The sequence below is a fragment of the Tetrao urogallus genome (genome assembly GCF_951394365.1).
Source record: "Tetrao urogallus genome assembly, chromosome: 1".
Lineage (NCBI taxonomy): Eukaryota > Metazoa > Chordata > Aves > Galliformes > Phasianidae > Tetrao > Tetrao urogallus.
In genome coordinates, this window is record NC_136813.1 from 126,428,365 (window position 1) to 126,444,703 (window position 16,339).

Below are 16,339 nucleotides of genomic sequence, written 5' to 3' on the forward strand. Positions count from 1 at the left end.
ATGTTGGGCAGCAAATACTTCATGTGGCCTCTTTCCAGGGTTGTTCCAGCCCTATCTTTCGTAATATTCTGTGAAATACAGATGCTTTCTGCATCATGCACAAGGATTTAACGCCTTGAGAGCTGGTGTCTGTGAGCTCTTTGTTCTAGCTGTAAAGACAACCTCTTTTTAGCATCAGACGTAGGTGTGGCTCATGTTCTCAACTTCCAGCTTCTACTCTCTGTAACCAAAGGAACAAAATAAAAGGCTTTCTGTTCTCAGATGTGTTAAGAATAAGGTGAAGTACTATCTTCCTCACAGTCACATCATTTAGAGTGATTTTGCCCTTGAGGACAGCATTACCTCACACATATAAAGAGAATGTCTGTGTGCTTGAATGTCACGCCTCATGAGACAAGTGCTGCTCCTCTGTAATTGCTTGTGTAGCTTTCCACAGTTCTCTCGTTTGATCTTTTATTGGTTCTAGTGCAGAGTGAGGGATCACACTTGCATAGAATTCCTTAACACTGTGGACAGTTTCTATTTAACACAGTGCAGGGATCTGTCACAGCAAGGGGAAAGATGAATGCAACCATGTAATGGTGCTTAAAGGCCAGCCCTGTTCTGCAAAACAGCATGCTTGCAGAGTGCTGTCTCCCAATAGTCATATTCTCATTTAACTAACATCTTGATCTCTATGGCTCTGCTTCACATCTTCCTCCTTTGTGTTGTCTTTCCCTAAGCAGGTTTGCAAAGGCAGCCCTTGCTTTCCAGCCTGCACGTCCTTGCACCTGTCTCAGCCTGAGGACCCTGCTGTTACACAGCTAACTGCCCAACAGGAGCATCATTCCTTCAGGCTAGTACTAGACAATAGAGGCATAGCTGACATCTGACTTCAGTTAATCCATTGGCCCCTTGCTAATTACTTTTACACAGCAGGCTGCACAGCTTAAGTGCAGGAAAACAGCTTGAACAACTCCAGAGAACAGCTAATGAGAATAACCAGCCATTAACATATCAAATAAGATAACAAATGCTGGAGAGTGCATCTGAAGGCTCAGGGTCTCTTGTAATACTGTGGAGGTTTTATTAGACAGCCTACTGTAACAGCAGCCACCTCTGCACAGCTCAGCTACATAGGAAGCAGCTTTTATTAAGGTTGTAGATCAAATCAAAACATTTTCTGAGTTACAACAGCTGGGATTAAAATTCTAGCATTACCCATTCAAAACACCTTCCACCAAGGCAGTGTTTCATGCTGCTGGTCAAGGACTTTAGGGCTAGCCCAGGAGAGAACAGAGTTCTCCAAATCCAGTTTTACCAACAGAGTCTAGGGTTGGGACAGGGAGAAAAGGGGCAGAAAGCAGGCTAGTGATGGAGGCCCTTACATGCAGTTTTAGCCAGACCAAATTCACATCAGCATTACAATTCCTGCATGTGTCCTTGCTAGAGCAAGCACAGAAATAAAATAAATATGTTTGGAGTTACGCTATCTTGGATGAGTACCATGGGACTAACAATCTGAGGAGATTTTTGAACTTCATGTAGATATTTTGCTTGAGGGTCCTAAATCTCTTCCCAAGCAATGAGTGAATGTATGTTATGCTTCTCTACAACAGAAATTGGAAGCTAATGAAAAGCATTTCTCTTTGCTATGGAACATAATAGACAATTAGTAGCCTGTAACAGTTCTTCCCAGGATAGTGTAAGTGGGAAGGTAAGGACTGATAGATGCCTTGGAAAATGAGCAGAGTGGCGAGAAAGGATGCCGCACCAGCATGGTGGCCATCAGATGGAATTCCATGTTTCTCTTCTAGCTGAAGTTAGCAGGGGATCTTTTATGGCCAGTTCCCATCAGCAAGTGAGCAGGACTTCTCATCATCTATTTTTGTCCAAGAAGGAGTGCTGCATCAGTGCAGAGATGCAGGACATAGTCAGAGCATTTATCTCACTACATATTTGGAAGGGAAGAGAGCCAGCTAAGGAGTTACCCAGCTGCTCTTCTCAGCATGGAGCTGTTTTCCTGGCACTTGTCTTCTAAAGACAGCCGATGTCCTCCTGTGCCACAGTTTCCTCAGATAAGATACAGGAACCCTGGCCATTTTCCTGCCTCAGGGCTTTTCTTAGAATGAAGCATTTCTGTTGTTGAATGTCCAGAAGAATCATTTTCCATACAAAGCCATCTTCTGAAGAATTATTCTCCTTCACGATGTACTCATGTGGCAATGTTGCTTTAATCATTCACTTGAATACCAGGATGCCAATGGTGGTACCTCTCAAGAAGGATTCTGTCAAGTCTGCAGCTCTCTGATTTGCTATGGAACCAGTTCAATTCTGTCTCAACTCATACATTTGCATCAGGATGTTCTTCCCTACCAACTTCTAATGCCACTCAAAGGAAGCACATACCTACAGCTTGATTTCCTCACCTGCTCCATAGCGTTATTAGCTTGGCATAGGCAAGAAGCTGACAGAAGCTGCCTCATTGAGTTTCACTGGATGGGCTGGCAAAGGTTTAAAATCCAGATGCTCATTTATTCCCATTGCACAGACAGCATGCGTTTATCTTTGATGAGCTTGATGCAAAGCTAACTGAACTGCTTGGGAAATGTTGTGCTCCTCTCAGATTGCTTGTATCTAGGCCCACAAGAACATGCAGTCCTTTTTGCTAGCAGGAGATACATCAGGCTTTGTTTCCCTCAAGCTGAACTGGAAAAGAGTGAAGGCAGAGAAGGAAGATATTTTCTCTCCTATCACAGGATACTTTTTGAAATAGTGGTACATTTATAAAGTCTGCTTCATTGCATAGAAAGGGAGAAATGATCCTTTCTGAGGAGTAGCTTTGTGGGTGAAAACCCTGCTGATGAGAGCTTCAGTTATCACTGAGTGAAAATATATCATCTGTCATACGATAGTTGTTCATGCTTTTGCCAAGGTCTGATCCCAAAGTGAAAAAGAACAGATCTAGAAAAATTCTTTATGAAAATCGTAGGATAAGATTGTTTCATTAAATCCGACACCTTCAATTGCTCTAGATCAGGTCTTCAAGGAGCAGAGAATATCAATGAACAAAGAGAACATTTCTTTCTCTTTCTTCTAAATTATGTTTTTAAATCCCCGAGAGACATTTTCAGACAACTTAGATTCCACCTGTCTGTGCCTGGAATGGGTTCACTGTCTCTGGAGAGCAAATAAGAAAGCCTTAGGGGGATGAGAACACCCTGAGTCAGACATCAGGGAGCACTTGGTTGTATTTAAGCCAGCTGAGTATACCCATTTTCTTCTGTTTGTATTTGGTATTAATATCAGCTGATATCTCTAAACATTTATTTCTATCCCTTCTGTTTTAGAGGGTTGTCTGTGTGGAATGAGAAAATAATCCTTTGGCTTATAAGGAACATAAGGTTCAAAAACATCCTCTATTCCATAGGGTGCTTTGGTTTCTTCCTGGAGGTAGATCTCATGTCTGTGGTGCATGAACTTTGTGGCTTCACGCCATATCTCACAAGGAAATGGGACATCTTGTAAGTTACTACAATAACAGCAATTGAGAAACAATTGCCCATTTCAACTGTATGTTTATGTGTTAATCAATAATTGCACGGTAATCAGAGTCTCAAATAAAATAAGTGTAGATGTACAAAGCTCTAATTTGCAGTCAGGACTAAAAGCAGGTAGAGTTATATTTGGATACTCTGCTTTGGGTCTGGGTGTCTGCATCCTTTGAGCAATGCCATGGTCTGTTGGCATGCTGGGATCTTGTATGCTTGCATGGCTTTTTGGAAGGGTGATACCTTTCAGTGAGGGTGGGTTTCTGCCCAGGCTCACACCAGCCTTCTTCAAGGGTAAACAAATGGAAAGAGTGGGTATAAAGTACATTATACATAAGGCCAGTGCAAACCTTTCATTGAAAGTGTCTCCTCTTAGATCATAAGACATTACTGGCAAAGACACTGAGGTCCTGGAGGTCTGAGGACTTGATATTTTAGGAAAGTCCTTTTTTAGTCATCAAACAGTAACAGCCACTCTGAGTTCTGCCGGGAATTAGAAACAAGGCACCAAGGTATGCCAGGCTACGTGGAAGCCTCTCCCTGGAGTCTGAGGCTTTCCAGCACACTGGTGGGAATGGGCAAAGAAAGACAGAGAAAAGTTAAGTGTTTTGGGTTTTTTTTTTTTTTGAGTATTTTTTCTTGCTTGCAGAACAGACACAGCCATCCTCTACTTCAAAAAAAAAAAAAAAAAAAAAAAAGACAGACTTTGATATTATCTTTCAATTAAAGATATCCTATAGGAATGTGTGGGGACTGGTTTCTCTCTTCTCTCCCATTTATTTTTTCAACTCCAAATCCTGCACTCTCTCCACATCTCCAAGACGGCTGTCCTGGAAGGCAATAGAAATTGGAGCTCATTCCTTTCCATCTTCACTATTTATCCATCCATCTTTGCTATTCCTTTCTATCTTTTCACTGCAGTATCTAAACACCTTCAGTTATTTCTCTTCCTGCTACTAAACTAAAATAGGGAAGTTCTGTGGCCTTGAATTTACAGATGAGCAATTAAGGTATGGAAAGTCTTAAGTCCTAGATCAGAAATGGCATTTAATATCTGCATATGCGGAGCTTGTCCTAAGCGATATTTGTTAGATCACACACCAAGTGTGTGACAGGAAAAGGAACTTGGCCAACATCTTCCAAGAATTAAGCCAGCATCTAGGCTAGTACTTTTCTTCCATTACTGACTCCATTTCAATAGGACAGATTAGCAACCTATGCAATCCTGGCTCTCTGTTTTTGGTGTCATTACCATTATCTCTAAGCATTGTTTATTGCAGTACTTGCAGAAAGGATCAGGCAAGAATAGGCTTCATTTCTACCCCTATAAGTTTCAAATTGCTATGTTTTATAAAAGGAAATAACACTGAATGTGATTTCCATTCTTTGCCAAATGCAACGTCTCACTGTGAAGTATTCCAGACTTATGATATCTGGTGTACAAGAGAGTAAATTAGCACTGAAAAAATAAAGCTTTCGGGGATGTAGGGGAACACTTCTCTTATTTTCTTTTTGTGAGAGGAGATCTGAACTTTCCAAGCTTTTGGGGCTATCACATATTAATTGTTCAAGCCTGTAGCTAGAATAACTGGCAGAGGTTAGTATTCTGTGAAAAGAACAGGTTTTTCCTGGTTTCATGATTATAAACATACCACAACCTTTAGACAGAAAGAATATTACAACATGTAATTATATGGAAGAAGAAAAAAAAAAAAAAAAAAAAAAAAAGAAAAGCTTTGCTGTTTCACAGCTAGTTTGCTGCTGCTTTTATGTTTCCCACCCTTGTAAAGAGCCTTTGCAAGACGTTTCCTTGCTTAATGCTCCTGCAGTATGTCTCCCTTGAGTTTCTCTCTGCCAGCCAAAGCACTCCGGGTAAGGTTTATTCCATGCACCTGACTTCTCAAGCATCTGCAAAACAGTGAATGAAAGAGTGGCAACTACAATGCATTTCAGATACATTCACCTAAGTACCTTATTTTAGTATCTTTTCTATGTGGACACAGGGTCATTTCTATCTCGTACATCCGAAGTAGGTTATGAGCACAATAGTACTATCAGTACATTTTTTCCAGTGATTATTTGTCCACACAATAGCCTTTGGCAATCTCAGAGAGTTCAAAAAACATGTATGCAACTACATGGATCCTTGCCTTAAAAATACCCTCTGTTGAGTGGAGTAAGAAAACAGATGCAGTCACTGACAAAGTCTGTAGGGAAACAAATGCAGTTACTTGTTTGCTGTTCAGACACCTTTCTGATCATGACTCTAAATTCTTCTTCAGCCTCACAGTCCAGTATATCATGTTGTTTTTTGTTTTTTGTTTTTTTTTTGAAAAAGAGATTCTTCATTTCAGATGTAGTTCTGTAAGGGAATCTATATTTGAAAAAGATCTTTTTGGAAGAGTATATGCTGTATGACAGCTAACTTCAGTAACTATTAGTCACTCTATACCCCCCTAATATTTCTGTAGAGTGTTTCAAATCAATAGAATGTGAAACAAGGTTTCTATGAGAAACCTCGTTTCCCTTTGACCTTCATTTTCAGCTATAGACCCCTGAGGAGTTCTTCTGACTTGGAGCTAAGATTACACAGGTGAACACTATCTGAAACCGGAAGAAAAGAAGAGCGTTGTCTTAGTTATAAGACTTGTTTGGTTTCATCCTATTGACTGACTTTGACCTTGAACAAGGCCTCTTTATGTCTTTATGATGCCTAGAAGGACGCAAAGTTTCCTGCTTCCTGGAAACTGATGTGAACACAGCTCAGTATTTCTAGCTGCACTGTATAGTGGGGCATGACTTTGTTTTCCCATGTAGGATAAATGGAAGAACAGCCATACTGACCATGCATCACAAGTCCCCATTCAGGACATGATATTTCACCCAAGACACTCCCTTTCCCTGCCCCTGCACTTGTTTATTATTTCTTGAACAATTCAATCTAAACATCTAAGCATTTCTGAAGTTTGAGCGTGGAAACAAAAAATGAATTCTGTTCTCTCACAAGATTTTGGTGATTTGTCTTAGAAAAATTCTGGCATCACTGCGTGATCTAGGGCTGGCTCTAGACATTTGGTATAAAACTCCTTTCAGCATAAATTAAGATCAGACACAACCCCTGGAGGATAACTGTTGGCAAATGCTCTGCAATGCTTAATGATGACTCTGGAAATGTCACTTTTGCTAAGCTTGAGCCTCTTTCCAAGTTAACTTTTTGATGGTGGAACCTGAAGTTTTGTGCAAAGAGTCATCTGCCTCATCTGGAAGCAGGTACAGTGGAAGGAAAAGCTCGCAAATGCAACAAGTGTTCTAAGAGGCATAGAAAATGTAACACATGAGAAGGAATATGAAGGCATGGGATTGAAAAGAGAAGGCTGAGAAAGGCGTAGTAGCTTAGAAAGGATTGAAACTGATGAGGTAACACCTGTATGTTAATTTGCATGTCCATTTATGGAAGAACAGGAAAGACTCAGTTCCATCTGCAGCTTAAAAGATTTAAGTAGGATACTAGGTAAGTCTTTTTATTTGAAAGTCTGGCAAAGTGTTAGGACTTTCTAGCATGTGGTATTGATTTCTTAATGTGAGGAAGATGAAAGTATCAGGCACAGGGATGGTGCACAGGAAAATTGAGACATATTAATGTACCTGGAAACGTCACTGACTTTGATTATAAGAGCACGCCTTTTCTGAAACAAAACAAAATAAAACAAAAAAACTCAGATATATTGCAACATGCCACCATCAAGTAGATTTACAGACATTGCTACTTGTGTACTGGTTTTGTAATGTATACCCTTCCAGACTCCTATTTGCTTACAAGGACCAGGACCATACAACCAGCAGTGATTGTGTCCAGCTCTTGCTTATGCTTTGTTAAGTATTCTGAATTTTGGAGGCTGTCTCTTATGAAGCACTGCATGATCCAAAATATGCTGTGCTTTCAGGACATGAATCACACAAAGATTGCTTTTAGTCTGCCAGTGTGATAAAAAGTCCATTGGATGCTGATTTCTTGGTCATAGTTAAATATATTTCTGGAAATTCCTGTAGATTTATTTCCAATTTGCTAAAATCAACTGGTAAGGGCTAGGACTGTTTCCAGAACGTGCTCTAACATCAGAAGTCTTTTCTTTTCCATTCCTCTTCCATCAGTATTTGCTTAATTGGGGCTGCAGAAAAGGTGTCTGATGCTTTCCCTCTGTTCAGTGTTGAAAGGAAACTGCTTTTGATATACAGGAAATATTTTTCCAGAAATGATTTGACTGTTAGATGAAATATCTGCCAGTGAATGTGAACCCAGTAATGACACTGTGTTTCATATGTTTCTACACAGACATCCCAGTGAAATAGATATATTCTGTGCTGTTCACAAGCCACATAAATTGCCACTTTATCTGTATTACTGTTCAGTTTGAGAGATAAACCCATTACTAACCTTCTATTTTACCATAATACCTGCAAAGGTCATTTTCCAAAAGAAAACTGATTTCATGCTGAATTACTGGAGCTGTTGGCAGGCAGAAACAGTGACCCTCGCCTTTCCCTTTCCTTATCAGAGAGCTTGCTGAGAAAACAGCTGTAACTGCAAGGCGGCTGCACTGATGTTGGAAGAGTCATAGTGACTCAGAGATACACGTGCATGCTGCTAACTGCTAACTGCAATGTCACATGACAAAAAGATCAAAAACATCTTAAGAAACATTTCAGTCAGAATATCAACCTTTTATAAGTTAAAGAGGTCACCTTAAAGCTGGAAATTCTTCTGTTAACTGGTCTTACAACCATGCCTTTCAAAGCAGGCATCTAGAAGCTACTGTTGCTGTACATGCACTAGATTCCTTCTTCAACTCTGAAGACACTGAAATGGCTCGCCTTGCCTCTACTGACCTAGGAGCAACTCCTTGCTGTTCCTATTCATCGATCCCTTCAGCTATGATGCCCCTCCACTGTCTCTGAGAGGGCAGCATCTCCTGGATCATTTTGTTTCCAGTCTTGTCAAGTTATCTTCCATGCTTCGTGTATCCCACCCTCAGAAGGAGATCTGCTGACCAGCTCCACCCTGCCACAAAGGCAGCGTGAGTTAGGAGAAGTTCTTGGAGAGGGTGATGTCAACAGTGGAGGTCACCCATGGAGGCCTTGCAGGATGGAGACAAGGGAATGAACATTTTTACCTCCATCTTCCAACCCACATCACCAGGCAAGTCTGCTCAAGATCTCCTGACCCAGTGAAGCAGTGGCCATCTCTGAATGTCTAATTGCACTAACTAATGGAGTTAAAACAGTGGAATGAGCAAAAAATGCTATTAGAAGAGAAATTAAAAGTATATGGATAGCACTTATCAGGAACATTTTAAACATGTGTAAATATGGAAAGCTGTGTCATAATCCTTACAACTACAGATCTGAAATACCCATCAGACCTTGATGGATGTTTTGCCTTAGTGAAGATTGCAGAACCTCTTTAATGCATGGTCTGACCCTCTACAACCACAGTGAGTTTGAGACACTTCTAACAGATTGCCCTACTGGAGGCTTCTTTCCCCTCTTCACTTTTTCCCGAACTGCCTCTGTACTTCTGAGACATGCATAGTGTCTTCCTACTTCTGTAATCAAATCTTATTAGATACTATTGTGTATAATTGAAGGGCGAGCTCATTCATCATTCTGTAGAGGAAGGCATAAACCAAACTGACTGGCTGGTGCATAAAACCAGAAAAATCAAAGTACATGACTTTAAGTTCCAATTTATGAATTGGAATAGACTTATACAGGAAACAGCAAATTTTTTTTCTCTGGAAGTTTTAAAATCAACTCTAGACCCTTTTCTGGAAATGGACTTTAACCAAAAAGTGAAGTATCAAAGGAAAATGGATGTTAAGTTGCCTCCATTATGAAGAGGGTCAGATAAGATGATACGAGCAGCTGTTTCCAGCTTTAGAATTACTGTTTTGTTTAATGAGCTAGACAGTGACTTTTAAGTACTCAGTTATTTTAAATGGAAATTCCCTTGCATAATGTGGCACTGTATTTTCTCCTGCAGATAAATATGGAAGCGTGTCAGTTTTCCACCCACTTTTTAAAACAAGTAGTGCACCACTTCAAAAGGTCTTTTGTCTGTTTATTTCTGGCAGTGAAGAGGACCTCTTAAGATATTTATATAAAAATCACCTTTTTTTTTTTTATTGGCTAACAGAAAGATTTAAGGATACATGCAAGCTGATACTAATTACCTTCTATGTATGCATTTCAGTAACATTTTGAATGTTCAGCTGCTGCTATGGGGGAAGAGAAATAGCATTACATTAATCTTACATTTCAGCGAAGAAGCAAACATTTAAAAGCATATAGAGGACAGATGGCAGTCACATATACAGCTGTTAGACAGTTCAGAAGGTGTTCTCATGTTCCTACCTGCACGTCTGAAGCAACCTGAGTGGGGCTTTAATATCAGGCCCTATTGGGGGCAAGAAAACTCTGAGAGGCGTACTGAGGTGCTGCACTGTTCAGTGTCCCTGGGGCTATACAAATACCTTTCCTTTTCTACCCTTTCCTTTTCATACCTTTTCTACCCTGTATGAATAACTGAGGCACAGTGTTATTTGGAGCAGTGCCCCAAAAATCTGTGCAGTAGGAAGAGGAGAATCTGGAGGAGAGCACCAAATATTGCCCCAGTGCACAGCTGCTTTGACGCACTCCGCTGTTGGCTCTTTCTTTGTGTCTATCTGAAGAGGTGCCATGTGCCAGCACCATGCTTCTAACGTGGCATCCCTCAGCCATTCTGTCCTGCTTTTAGGGACTTACTTCTCCCAGCTGTCCCCTTTAATTCCTCATAAAACACTTCTTTTTGACACAGTTCCCCTTTCTGACACTGTGCATTTACAACGGATGTTCAGCCTCTTTTGAGATCAAAAGGCTGCATTTTCTCTAAGGAGCTCCTCCATGCAGTGGAAGTGTCCAACTCACACTGCCCCAGTGTGAGATCCCAAAACAACCCTAACCCACAGGGTGCAGGGTCACTAAAGGCCCTTGTCCCATTACTGGTGCTTTCAGAGCCAGGCAGCGAGGCTACGCTCAGCAGGCTGAGCCTCCTGCATCACTCAAGGATGTGGATGCTGTGACTTGTTAAAAAGGGGAATTCAGGCTAAAGACCAGAGCTGAGGCTTTTATTCTGATACATAGATCCAGCCAGCCTACATTTAGTAGACGGTATCAGGCAATGTGTCTCAGAAGTAGTCGGCAAGATGACTCAGAGCCCTGTTTGTCCTGGCGAACTGAGGTCACTGCCTGCGCACTGCAAACAGGGCAACGGGACAGAAACAGGAGCATGTCCTGTCATCACACTGAGACGTGTTGGACTAGAAAGGCCTCCTTGAGGGGATAGGTTGGTTAAATGATAAGCTGATATTTTCTGGAAAATCAGAACCTTCCCACAGGTATAACCACAGCTGAATGCAGCTGAGACAATGCGGGTGTGAGAAAGCCAGTTAATGCTTTTATCACCTAGTGAAAGTGAAATACGTGACCTTTTTTTGTGTTTTAACAGCTTCCCTGAAGCACAGGAGCAGGCTGCAGAGTGATGGGAAGGCCATGTTCCCATCAGAAAGGGTGACTGTGTGCTTATCTGACAGGAGGCCAGCTGATGGCACAGCCAAACCCTCTTTCCTTCTGCTTCCTTTACCTAAAGGCAGAAAGAAGTCTTTAGATGCAGTCTCCTAATAAGACAACAAAAAAACCATCATGTCAGATTTCAGTGTTCTACCTACAATTCCAAACCAAGACCAAAAGACCAAAACTCAGGTGTTGGAGCACCCATCATGTGTGAAAGGACTGTCTGGACCTGTATTAGACAAATCCTTACTCAAGTACCCAAGTAATCCAGAATAGCTTTTGAGTGGCAATGACTTTGGGTGTACTTACACAAATACAACAAAGAGATCAAAACCTCACATGTTCCACATGAGGCTGGGAAGGGTTCTCTGTGGTGCTTCTATGATGTGAAGAGATGTCCAGGGCTTCTTGACTCCAACACTGGACAAGCAAATTGAGGAATGTGGATGTCAAGCTGGAGAACTGAGTGAGTGCAGCCCCCTGGCAAACACTTGCCTGTGGTCCTCCACCACCAGTACAACGCTTCAAATACCCTTCTGGCAATGTCCTCCTGATTGCAATGAATTCTCCCACTGGGCAATAATAATGCTTCTTCATTAGTAGCCATGACATTAGCTAATTCTGCCCAAGGCTGGGATGTGCAGAGCACTGGTTGACCCAGTATGGAAAAGCTCAAGGCACGAGAAGGGGTTGAGTGGAGATGATTAATTTATGGATGCTTGTTCAGGAAATATCAGTAACTCTTGGACAAACTGACAATGACTTTGAAAAAGGAGAATGAAAACAGATTTATTACTGGTAAACAAAGAGACTGTTTAAAGCTGGATAGGGTTTGACCCACAAGAACTGCAAGAAGCAATCGTGAGGTCAAGCAGCAGCTTGACCCAATCTGATCTCCCAGAGAGTGACAAATGGCAGCTGGAAGGAAAATCACTTCAGACACATGCAGACATTTCCACAGCTCATCTGAAATTTTGCATTTCACTGGTTTTGAAGCATGGGGAATGAAAACAGTGTGGAGAATAATAGTATATACTTGAGTAACTTTCTTATAGCGCAGCAATAACAAATAGGTAATAAAAGTGCCACACTGACAAAATACAGACTATCCTGTTCCTTTGTTTTGTTTTTGTCCCTAAATATAACTCAATATTGTGACCAAGATCTTTTCTTAATGGCGACCTTCAAGCTTAAAAACAAATCAGCCTTGTGGCTGTCTACACACACACGCAGAAAGGCACTCTTCTTTCTCATGGAGTAAACCTAGTAGAGGTAAAAATTCTTTTCTTTTTTTTTCCCCATACACCTTCTTGCTCAGAAATAAAAAGAATATAAAATCATACATTTTGGTTTTACTTATACATTCTGTGAAGTGTCACAAATACCGAGTCTCCCTCAAGGAGCTAGGGAATCACATCTTTAACACAGACAGCTTTACTCGCAGGCACTTCCTCAGCTATTTGCTTTCTGTTTGTTCTCAGTTAGTGCTTTTTTTTTCAGTGTAAACCACAGCACTTAGCCTGAGCTAAGCAAGTCCTTTCTCTTTCCCGGTAGCCTGTCTAGCTGATATATGGCAGAAAATTGGAATTCCTGGACCTTTGGAATGCACCCTATCTCTCAGACCACTTTAATTCTCTTTCCTGCCGCTGCTCTTGTCCCTCTCAGCCTCCCTTTCTCTATGCTTTTAGCCATTTAGAGGTACAAGCAATGATCAGTGTCATGGAGCAGAGAAACCTTTAGTGTTTCGACGCTGAATAATGCTGAAGAGGTCTTCATTTCAAAGGTTTGAAGCATTACAGAAACTAAATAAAGAAACTTAAAAATAATCAGGGTTTGCAAATCAGGTGACTCTCCTTCCTCCCATGGGGGGAAAAAAAATTCTTCACAGACTTTTCCAAGGTTTTTGTTTGTAATATGATTTTGCACCAGGAAAAGAACCAATATGGTTAACTTCTAAAAAAGAAGATAAAAGATTTATTGAGGAATCCTTTCTCTGAAGCCAACAGCGGTCCTTGGTGTAGATACTGGCATGATGAGTGAAGGATCAATGGTACTTTAATCTCCAGCATCCTCGAGGCTGGGATTTAACCCTGAAGGAAAGGAAATGGATGTGCTAACCTTTTGTGCTACGCTGCAGGAGCCTCTCTGCTCTAGCACAGCAGCGCCAGGCAGGACAAGGCACAGGTTGGATTCAGCTCACTCCCTCTTCAACCCTTCGCTGCCATGAGCAGTGCTTGCAGCAGGGATCCTAGGGGGCTGGCAGCATTCTGCAGAAGCTGAAACAAAGCTGTCACCATCAGTTACAGCAGGCACTGCTTTAAAAAGCAAAGTGCTCCAAGCTGTGCATATGAGTGAGCAAATAGATGGCAGCAAGAGGAGACTCCTAAAGGGCAGCTCCATAAAAAGACTTTCCTTCTTTCCAAAATTGCCTGGCAGAAGCTTGGCAGCAGCATTTTCAGATGCTGCTGAGCCCTCCTCCCTGTGACTGCTTAACATCACTGGCGCTGCCTTCCTGTCCCTCCCCTCCCAGCTCAGCTAACTCCAGCTAGACTTGTAGGAATCCTAAGGTTATCTCCAGGGGAGCAACCTCTTAGAGCACAAAAACCCTTAGGAGCGCCTGCGTTTTCTGACAGCTATGTCATCATCTCACTGTTTTTGAGAAGCCTATTCCTGGCATCACAAGAGAAATATATCAGTGGTATATGTTTCTTCCAGACAACGTATTTTGAAGCTGCTTTCACATAGAAACTGCTGTTTCACGGCAATGCTCTGACTAGTGACTGGGGTTTACCTCTGGCTTCAACAAGTCAGATATAAGCTTTATTTGGACAGCAGACAATATGTAACATTTGTACGGCTTCTTTTTCCCCCTAAGACCACTGATAACTCTACTGGTTTTCCTTTGGCACCGTGGGAGGATGGTGGCTGCATCCTTGTTTGTGTTTTGAGTCCCCAACCCAAAATCATCAATCCCTTCATACCAGCTCCACTGCGTGCTCAGAAAAGGGCTGTAAGGCTCAGAGAGGTTCATAACTCAAGAGGAAGTTGTGAGTAACTACATGAAGATGCAGTCAGTTGACCTGAAGTGCTTAGTTCACTCTGCGGGGCTTTACAATCAGCCCTGTGTAGACACCACAGAGATTCAAGTTCAGATGAGTACTGGGGCAGGTTCCTAAGAAGCTCTAAGGACCACAATTGTGAGGGACTATTCAAATCCAACAGTCAGATTTTACGTTATTTCTAACTCTGATAACATGCTTGTTTTTGTAAATGCAAACTTTGTGCCCTCTGAACTTAAGCAGAATTTTTTACCTTTAGAAAACAGCTAAGCAATTTCCTGGACAAAGTAGTGTAGGTAGAATAAGAACTGGTAAGAAACCTCGAAGTAAATACAAGATCATGCTCCTTTTCCACCGAATCATATAATGTATTTAATGACATCAATTTCTAAAGGCTTCTGTGTAACTTCGTTGTTCAGAAATAAAAGTACTTCATGAAGCAAGCACTTCGGTGTTTTTTTCTCACCTGATAGAACCCATGGAATGCAAGAAATCTCACAGGGTTGCTCTCCCAGAGCTCATTCCTACTGTGGAGCAGGCATGCAAATATTTGTGTGATTCTGCAGAATGTGTGCTTTAGGGACCTGTGATCCCATATGGAGGAAGTGAATAACTCGGTTTGACTTTGGAGGCTGTTACTCATATCCTGTGAGGAGATAAGTGGGAAAAAAACACAAGAAGAGAAGAATCCAAGAAAAGAAACAGAAGGGGGTGGGAGGCAGATGAGCAGGCAGTGAACGGAATGCTTATGACCAGGGATCCTCACCTTTGCTGTCACAGCCCAGAGAAATCTGTGATACCTGTTAGGACGCATATGATGGAGCACCAGATCCCTGAATGCATCTTTCAGCATCTTTCAGTAACACTTAGAGTAATATGAAAATGTTAAATGCTAATTCAATCTGTGTTCAGACAAATGAGTGTAAGTATGTATGTATCTGAATATGTATTTATATGCACAGAGCTGTAGGAGGGATTTGGATATTATAGAATCCTTCATGTTGGAAGGGACACCTCATGGCCATCTAGTCCAACTACCCTGCAATGATCAGGAACAACCACAGCTAGATCAGGTTGCTCAGAGCTCCATCCAGCCTGACTTTCCACATCTCCAGAGTCAGGACATCCATCACATTTCTGGGCAGCCTGTTTCAGTGCTCTACTATCCTTATCGTAAAAAGCTTCTTCCTTATATTAATTTCCTTATATCCATATATATTTAGGGATAAAGCTGAAAAACATGCGTAGGACTTAACTCATTTCTTCATATACTACTTCAAGTTTAAACCCAGGCTTGCCTGTTGCTTTCTGGATGAATTCCAGTAATACCTGTGCATAACACTGGTTTCACTCCTTCTGGCCCTAAGCATTTTACTGGATGAAGTAGCTGAGCTAACAAACCAACATGGCTGTGGCAGCTTCAGCTGATGCTGGCATTCTCCAAAGAAGCCCACAGCTTGGGTTTGATTGATTCAGTCCTTTCCTTGGATTGTTAATTTCTGCAGTAACTCTGGGGGCAGGCAGGGGGTATGATGAGATGCTGACCCATTGCTTCTCAGCAGAGGCACTGCAGAATTTGGAGCAAGGGTGGTGCAGTTGTGCATTGAGCTGTGCCCACAAGTGCTGCATCAGGGCCATAAAGAAGGTATAATGCACTGCACTCAAAATGCTTCCTGAAAGATCTTGGAAACTTCCAACATCAATTGGGATTGTGTTCTTAAGAAATGAGTTCAAACTAGGTCAAGGTAGACAGGATTTTGTACAGTGGAATTGCCAGAGGTGCTTTAAAACACTGAGCAAAGCGCTTGCCCAATGTGCTTTGGGTTTCCTGATCTCCCTGTGTAGGGATCAGGGCTGGGAATCCAGCAGCTCACTTTAGGGCAGAAAGGAGGGGGGGTCAGAGAGATGAGGTACAGAAGGAGCTAGGAAAAAAATGGGTAATATCTGCAATATTTTATTTCATTTGTCACTATTCAGCAAGTCTCTCTTCTCCCTCTTTTTTTCCCTTCCATCTTCTGGCACTCAGAATCATTCTACTTCAATTACACACTGCAGTTTAGAACTATCACTTTCTTTCTCAGTGGTTGGAGACCACTTAGAAACATTTGAGCCCATATTTCCAATGAGTCAATAATCAGCCCT